We start from the raw sequence: 8,411 nt of genomic DNA, 5'->3' as shown, positions 1-8,411 counted from the left end.
GATTGTGGTGTGTGTGTGTGTGTGTGTGTGTGTGTGTGTGTGTGTGTGTGTGTGTGTGTGTGTGTGTGTGAGAGAGAGTACACAAGTATCTTTTGAAAAGGGTGGGCGTGGGGGGGTCTACACCCTGAACTATTACAGACACACACACTGAGGCGTGGGAACTCTATTCAGGGCTGAATCAGGGGTCTATTATGGAGCACATGGCTGCAAGTGTGTCTGGGTGTGTGTGTGTATGTCTGTACGTGACAGCGAGGGTGGGTGTCTCAGTTAGTGCACACATGCTCGCTGCACTTCAGCATGTCTGGGAATGCCTCACCACAGATTGACACACATGCATTTCTATTTTCACGACAACATTTTTGAAAAAAGATCCCAGAAAATCCTAATCCTTAAAACTGTAATTTTCAGTTCATTTTTAAGAATAAATATTGCTTCTTAATTTACGACGTAAACTAGTCAGCATTTGTGTCAAAACCATAAACATTTTCATACCAAAAAAAAGGCAGAAATCTTTGGTATAAATAACTAAAAGGGGTACGTTTATCCTGAAAATCTCCGTTCCTATGCCAACCCCCCTCTTCGTAATTTAGATGATGCCACCTGCTCTGCTCTTTGCACTATACATCATCTCTGGAACACTCCATTCACAACCAAAAAAGGGGTGGGGGAGGGCACTGCCAACCAAGTGCATTTTCTGTGCCAACACACTTCATCAGCACTGCCCCTGGTGTTCTCACTCGTACTACTAAACAGCCTACTACGAGCCAAAATCATTCGTTTGAACGAAGAAACAACTGTTTACTTTTATGCCCTGTAAATTCTACATGACATGAATTGAGCAAACACAATGCTATTTTATGTAAAATGATAATTAAATATCACACTGCAGTCAGCTGTTAAATTCTGAATCATTTACTTTTAAGAGGCCAATAAGAGGGTGTATGTGTGTGTGTGTGACAGAAAAAAAGAACACTGGGGTGGCAATTTCTTTTCTAAAAAAGACAATTTCAAAAGACATCTTTATGTAATATGTATTTCTTAAATAAAAGCCTTAAAATAATATATAAATGCTTCAGATTGAGCAAATGCTTCTTTTAAAAGTACAACTAATACGTATATTCCTAGGTTAAAATTTGTATAAATTGCAGAAATTGTTCTCTACTGAATTAAAATGAAATACGGTTATGTTTGATATATTTAAATGTGTGTAAATTTAAACAATGACATATATGAGTCAAAATGACATGAATTTGAGTTGAATTTGCATGCCTTTACATTTATGTCAAACCTATCAATATTAAGCATCCAAAAAACAAAAAACAATTAAACATTTTTTAAGAACAACTCTAATTGAGACATTTACATAATTAATGGAAAGTACCATCATATATTATCATTTTAATGCAAAACTGTGCAAACTAAGCTCTGACGTGGCATATACAATGCTTCTATCCATAAGCGTCTGTGTTACAATTCAATAATAATATAAAAACGACAAAAAATATTGCAATGAAAAGTTCATAAGATGAATGACAACACAATGTGATAATCAAACACAAGGCCCAAATAGCTGATGTCCATTCACTACGTTGAAGTGCTCCAGGAAACACACACCAAAGGCATCAGAAAATGAAAGGTTGATTCGTAAAAACCTTTTTCTGATAACCCGATTTAAAACTCTTACTTCCAAAAAGAATGTCTTCTCACTCACAAAAACATTAGCCCCAAAACTATGCACTGTGGAAGGTCGACTTCCTCACTACGTACAGAGGCACATCTTATTTGTTAGGCGCTGATATGAACTGCCTTTACATACCACCTACGCCATTTATTCAGGGCTGAATCAGGGGTCTATTATGGAGCACATGGCTGCAAGTGTGTCTGGGTGTGTGTGTGTATGTCTGTACGTGACAGCGAGGGTGGGTGTCTCAGTTAGTGCACACATGCTCGCTGCACTTCAGCATGTCTGGGAATGCCTCACCACAGATTGACACACATGCATTTCTATTTTCACGACAACATTTTTGAAAAAAGATCCCAGAAAATCCTAATCCTTAAAACTGTAATTTTCAGTTCATTTTTAAGAATAAATATTGCTTCTTAATTTACGACGTAAACTAGTCAGCATTTGTGTCAAAACCATAAACATTTTCATACCAAAAAAAAGGCAGAAATCTTTGGTATAAATAACTAAAAGGGGTACGTTTATCCTGAAAATCTCCGTTCCTATGCCAACCCCCCTCTTCGTAATTTAGATGATGCCACCTGCTCTGTTCTTTGCACTATACATCATCTCTGGAACACTCCATTCACAACCAAAAAAGGGGTGGGGGAGGGCACTGCCAACCAAGTGCATTTTCTGTGCCAACACACTTCATCAGCACTGCCCCTGGTGTTCTCACTCGTACTACTAAACAGCCTACTACGAGCCAAAATCATTCGTTTGAACGAAGAAACAACTGTTTACTTTTATGCCCTGTAAATTCTACATGACATGAATTGAGCAAACACAATGCTATTTTATGTAAAATGATAATTAAATATCACACTGCAGTCAGCTGTTAAATTCTGAATCATTTACTTTTAAGAGGCCAATAAGAGGGTGTATGTGTGTGTGTGTGACAGAAAAAAAGAACACTGGGGTGGCAATTTCTTTTCTAAAAAAGACAATTTCAAAAGACATCTTTATGTAATATGTATTTCTTAAATAAAAGCCTTAAAATAATATATAAATGCTTCAGATTGAGCAAATGCTTCTTTTAAAAGTACAACTAATACGTATATTCCTAGGTTAAAATTTGTATAAATTGCAGAAATTGTTCTCTACTGAATTAAAATGAAATACGGTTATGTTTGATATATTTAAATGTGTGTAAATTTAAACAATGACATATATGAGTCAAAATGACATGAATTTGAGTTGAATTTGCATGCCTTTACATTTATGTCAAACCTATCAATATTAAGCATCCAAAAAACAAAAAACAATTAAACATTTTTTAAGAACAACTCTAATTGAGACATTTACATAATTAATGGAAAGTACCATCACATATATTATCATTTTAATGCAAAACTGTGCAAACTAAGCTCTGACGTGGCATATACAATGCTTCTATCCATAAGCGTCTGTGTTACAATTCAATAATAATATAAAAACGACAAAAAATATTAATTGCAATGAAAAGTTCATAAGATGAATGACAACACAATGTGATAATCAAACACAAGGCCCAAATAGCTGATGTCCATTCACTACGTTGAAGTGCTCCAGGAAACACACACCAAAGGCATCAGAAAATGAAAGGTTGATTCGTAAAAACCTTTTTCTGATAACCCGATTTAAAACTCTTACTTCCAAAAAGAATGTCTTCTCACTCACAAAAACATTAGCCCCAAAACTATGCACTGTGGAAGGTCGACTTCCTCACTACGTACAGAGGCACATCTTATTTGTTAGGCGCTGATATGAACTGCCTTTACATACCACCTACGCCATTTTCTTTAGGAATCGTACCGTTTTTTAAAACGCTTTTTTCCCGTATAAACCATAAAACCATAACAAAAATATTTCACACACATTCTAAAGACAAAAAAAAAATTAAGAAATATATCAGAGAAACGAAGAACAAACTAAATATGTACAAATACCACATAAAACGCAAATATTCGCAACTTACCCGATAACATTGACATGTGTCTGTAGACAGAAACATTCCAGGACAAGTGCTGAAGGCCTTTTCTACTCACTTCACCAGCCCTGTGTTGAAGGAGGGTGAGAGAGAGAGAAAGAGAGAGAGAGAGAGAAGGAGAAGAAGAGGCAGTGAGCTTTCAACAGCAGGCACAAGGACCGAAGGAGGTAGGCCGGGGGGCCAAGCCAATCCTCCCACCCCAGCTGCGTGTCCCCAGCACCAGGCTACACGTCTGCCTGTGGTCCCCTAGTCCAGGACGACTGGGCCCTGACCACAAAAGCAGCCCGAGAGACACGTGTGTCGACCCGTCTTGCAGTTAACAAGTCTTTGAATGAGGAATGTTACAAACAGAATGTCCACTGCATGTTAATTTCCCAGTCAGTCCGATCGCAGCGTTGGCCTGGCGTATGAATAATTCAGGAGCTTGAAAACCGAGCCCCCTCCCCTTTTCCCCCCCCCCCCCATGACTGAAATGCCTTCACTGGCTGAAGAGCGCCAGAGGAGCGAGAGAGTGTTGTGAGAGAGATAGAGACAGAAGAAAAGTATTTCAAATTTTAGCTTCAAACAGTTCTATTCAGCCGAACGCACACACGGTCGCCACAAACTTCTTTCGTTTCATCGTGAAACATTTCTTTCTTACGATCGAGGCATCTTTCACTCATTGCCTTTTTATGTCTTTTGTTTGGAATTGGCACCTGTCCCAGAAAAAGCTCCGACACCGCACCACCCTCCCGCTCTCCTTTCAGAGAGAGAGGGAAAGAAGAACTGTATGTGTGCGTATGAGAGAGGGAAGGCAAAAGAGAGAGAGAGGGTTGTGCTAAAGTGATAGAACTCCAGGCGCCTCCCTTCTCCGAGACACGCAACAAGCAGGGAGAATACAGCCATTTTCAAAGCACAGCAACGGAAAGGATCCGTTAACCCCTGGCGAGGATGAGAAATGCCACACACCTCCGGCTGCCGTAAATGCTCCGTTTGAAAGAGTCTCGAGGTGACGAAACCGCAGAAGAATACAGCGACCAGGTTTAGGGAAGTGGTGAAAAAGACGTGCTGGAAAAACTGAAGCGGCAGAGAAGCAGCTTGAGCCAATCGGTTGTGCTACAGGGTTAAAATCCTGTGAGTAGTAGAAATCCCTCCTTCTCTTGGCACAGACTGGGTGAAGGGGAGGAGACTGAACTGTGGAAACAGCGGCAGAGGCTTTTTTTTACATTTCTATCTGCACAGAGAGAAAGAGAGAGAGAGAGAGAGAGAGGGAGAGAGAAAGGGAGGGAGGGAATTAGAGGAGAGAGGGAAAACTGAAGTAGAGGGAAAAAAGTTGATGATGAAACCGAGAGGCAGTGGAGTACGTGAGCAATCTTTTTTTTTTTTTTAATCATCGCTCCAGCCAGTGAGCGATAGCTCAAGTAGGGAGGGAGGGAGGGTTGAAGAGAGGCGTGACACAGACTCCGGTTCACCCGGAGAGTGCACACAAACATACGCTCACACCCGTTACGAACCATTCAAACACAATTTACCAAACGCGCAGGCGCTCTGCCGCCAAGACCAAACTTGATCCTTGAAGCTGTCCTCTGGCTCGAAAGCACTGAATAGCTATCAATCAGAAACGAGAAACAGTTAAAGAGTCAGCAGTTAAAAGACGACTATATTATGATGGAGGGTTCTGGGAAAAGTGGAGTGTGCAAATGTTGGGGTGTCTTTGTACATCCCACTGTCCCGAGTAGGAGTCGAGAAGTGTCAGACGTATGGGTGAGACGGTGTTAAGGTGAAACATCTGTCGCAATTTGTAGGGAAATTTCCTCTGCACTGACTGCATACACACACACACACACACACACACACACACATACACACACACACTGCAGCCGTGGCCTACCTGAGAATCTGCCCGGTGGAGGAATAATTAGCAGAGCACACTGCCAATCATGTTTTTCGATCTTTTAGGGTGCACCTCTGTCAAGCCTCCCTTTTGAACCAGAAATAATTTGTGAAGCAGTCCGGTGGTGGGGATGCAAAAAACGAACTCAAGATTTCGTTATTCTGTGGCTTATTTTACCAACAATTCTTTGTGCGGCTATTACGCGCTCTTGTAAAAATGCCAGTACTGTCGAGTGCAAAACTTTTCAATGTGGCGATTAAATACAAGTTCAAACAGATGATCTCTCTACTGCGAACGAGCCCAAAGAGAATGCAAAAACACATACCAAAACGTGCTAGTGAGGGGCCTGCGGCAGCTCCTGTTCCTCGGACTGTATCACGAACCTTTTCTGCATTTAGTGAACTAAAGAGTTGATAAAAGCATGCTCGCCGACCAGCGAACATGGCTGCATTGAGGGTGCTGCTGCTCATCAGGCTGTCACACAAGGATACACACACACACACACACTGATGTGGAGGAGGGACCGAAAGCACCCGGTCCGCCCAGATTTCCTTGCCTCATTCTCGGCCTCCTCTTTCCGGCTCCCTCATGGCACTGACCTCTCATTACACACACATACACACACACACACACTCACTCTCACACACATACATACTCGGTTCCTACATACTGCACACCACACCCTCAATTCAACACCAAATCTGGGCTGAGTTGCACCCATATACAACAGTTACAGCTAAATCAAATTCCAAGTGCTCATCCCCCCCAGTCCCCCCCGAGTCCGATTCCCTAATGGCAACAGGTCGCGCTGTGGCACAAGGTACGCCCACGTCACATTGCGCCACGTCTGCCGGCCAATCACGAAGAAGGCGCACCTCACATGAGAAAGTGTGCATTAAAAATTGCGCTTCTCATTTTCTTGTAATACATTATCTGTTTTATTTCTCATTCTCTGTTGTTGATTCTCAGGAGTTCATTTTCTTGCTTGTTTACTATAGGACCTGCTAGCAGGGAGTCGGGACTTGGCGCACGTGTTGTGTTGTACGTTGCATTAAAGTTCATTTGAGGATACAATTTTGGTTTTGGGTCGGCTGCCAACTCCCAAACAGTGAGCTGTTCTGTAAGGCCCCATCCTTCACAAGGCTCAGAGACTATGATCAAACGCCAATCAAAACAAACTCTTTATGGTACTTTTCAGGGCTCAATCTCAGAGCACTTTAATGCACCATCGCTGAGATCATTTTAAAAAGACTCTCATGTGATTTGAAAAGCGTGTATGTTTTCTGGGGTTAAAGTTACCAGAGAGCAATAATGGCTACAAGGAGGTTTAAGGTCGCTGTCTTCGCAAGGTTAAAAAGCACAGCGGGCTGATCACTTATTCCAAATGTCAATTTTATCTTTTGATGACATTACATTGATCGAATATCAAAACTGAAGCAAAGAGAACAAAATGGTCTCCAAACATTAATGTATGCGTCAAAAAATACCTTACTAAATATGAAAATGCACATTAACCCTTTCAGACCTAAATGTGAGATTGAAGCGGACGCCAAATGCACAAAATAAAATAATGAAGTAAATGAACGTAAACAATGCAAAGCCATTCGCCAGCTCACAGATCCTAATAACCGTCTGTAGGAGCTTTAGAGTATATTTCCTTTTCCACCCGAATGAACATCAGGGTCTCCAGCACAATCAACTAGAAAAACTTCAAAAAGCATCCAAGGAATTTGCAACCATGTGTTGCACATGCACATCACCGAGCTGCAATTTTCCACCCATAATTATGCTTTTGTGGAGAGGGCAATGAGTAAAAACGAATAACATAAGCTTCTTTAACCTACAATCTTTCATCAGACAGCAAAAACAAACAAACAAAAACAACAGCAGTGTCTCAATATAGACAACATAACACTCCCATGAAGCAAAACATTTATTAAAAAACACAACAAGAAATGCCTGGCGCAGATTAAAAAACATTTCAATCCTAGTTGGTGGCCTAGTTCATCAAACGAGAGTTGTACTTCCACAGAAAAAGCAACATGTTTAAGATCTGAAATGTCCATCAGCATCTAAATCTTTCGCAAAAGGTCTAGAGTTTACATATACAGAGAGAAAAATTAATATTCAATAAGAAATATGCCCACATACACATGACCAAATGGATTTGTGAAGGCATAGTATATGTGTAGAAGATATTTAAGCCAATTAAGCAGCATTTGCACAACATGACAGAAAACACAACAGCTGGGAAATGATCAGAAAACCATACGCAAAAGGTCTAGAGTTTACATATACAGAGAGAAAAATTAATATTCAATAAGAAATATGCCCACATACACATGAGTCATGACCAAATGGATTTGTGAAGGCATAGTATATGTGTAGAAGATATTTAAGCCAATTAAGCAGCATTTGCACAACATGACAGAAAACACAACAGCTGGGAAATGATCAGAAAACCATCGCAAGATCTGATCGGCCAACATCATATTTTCAGACACCCTTTTCCTCCGGCGCAGAGGTAGCAGTGAGCTTGCAGCGGTGGTGGTCTCTCCTGGGCCCCCGTGGGCACGTGTCTACAGGACTCCTCAATTACAGAGGTGAAATCTGAGGTCAGCCTCTGTAGAGACAGGAACAAAGGGCACGACCCACAGGTCAGAAGTGCTAGACTGGGAGCAGGCTGGTCCCCATTGAGAGGGAGGGTGCTATTTGCTTTGTGTAGGTAAAGAGTACTAAAACACAGACAGAGATTAAGAGGTGAACCCCTTAGGACTGTCACTCAGAGGGCCCCTCCATCAACTCTGATTAACTTCCTTGACCTCTGCCTGCCATTAGAAGACGCT

At 41.3% G+C, this 8,411-nt stretch overlaps 1 protein-coding gene and 1 long non-coding RNA gene across 7 annotated transcripts in view; one reads left to right on the top strand and one right to left on the bottom strand.

Moving 5' to 3' along the window:
* Positions 1-8,411, bottom strand: part of pparaa (peroxisome proliferator-activated receptor alpha a) — a 58,229-nt gene that overhangs the window by 30,972 nt on the left and 18,846 nt on the right. For 5 of the 6 annotated variants that reach the window (XM_016236223.1, XM_016236225.1, XM_016236226.1 and 2 more), the window contains one exon: positions 3,681-3,760. The exons of the other annotated variant lie outside the window; for it this stretch is intronic. The gene's annotated coding sequence lies outside the window, so the exon portion shown is untranslated. The remainder of the gene's footprint in view (positions 1-3,680; positions 3,761-8,411) is intronic. 6 annotated transcript variants of the gene reach the window in all.
* On the top strand, positions 7,432-8,190 carry LOC107553887 (uncharacterized). The gene is made up of 2 exons (XR_001605002.1): positions 7,432-7,655; positions 7,845-8,190. It is a non-coding gene; the product is annotated as an uncharacterized lncRNA (long non-coding RNA).

This window comes from Sinocyclocheilus grahami, unplaced genomic scaffold, assembly GCF_001515645.1.
Source record: "Sinocyclocheilus grahami isolate Dianchi unplaced genomic scaffold, SAMN03320097.WGS_v1.1 scaffold484.1, whole genome shotgun sequence".
Lineage (NCBI taxonomy): Eukaryota > Metazoa > Chordata > Actinopteri > Cypriniformes > Cyprinidae > Sinocyclocheilus > Sinocyclocheilus grahami.
The sequence above is the reverse complement of the archived record's forward strand: the minus strand, read 5'-3'. Positions and strand labels throughout refer to the sequence as shown.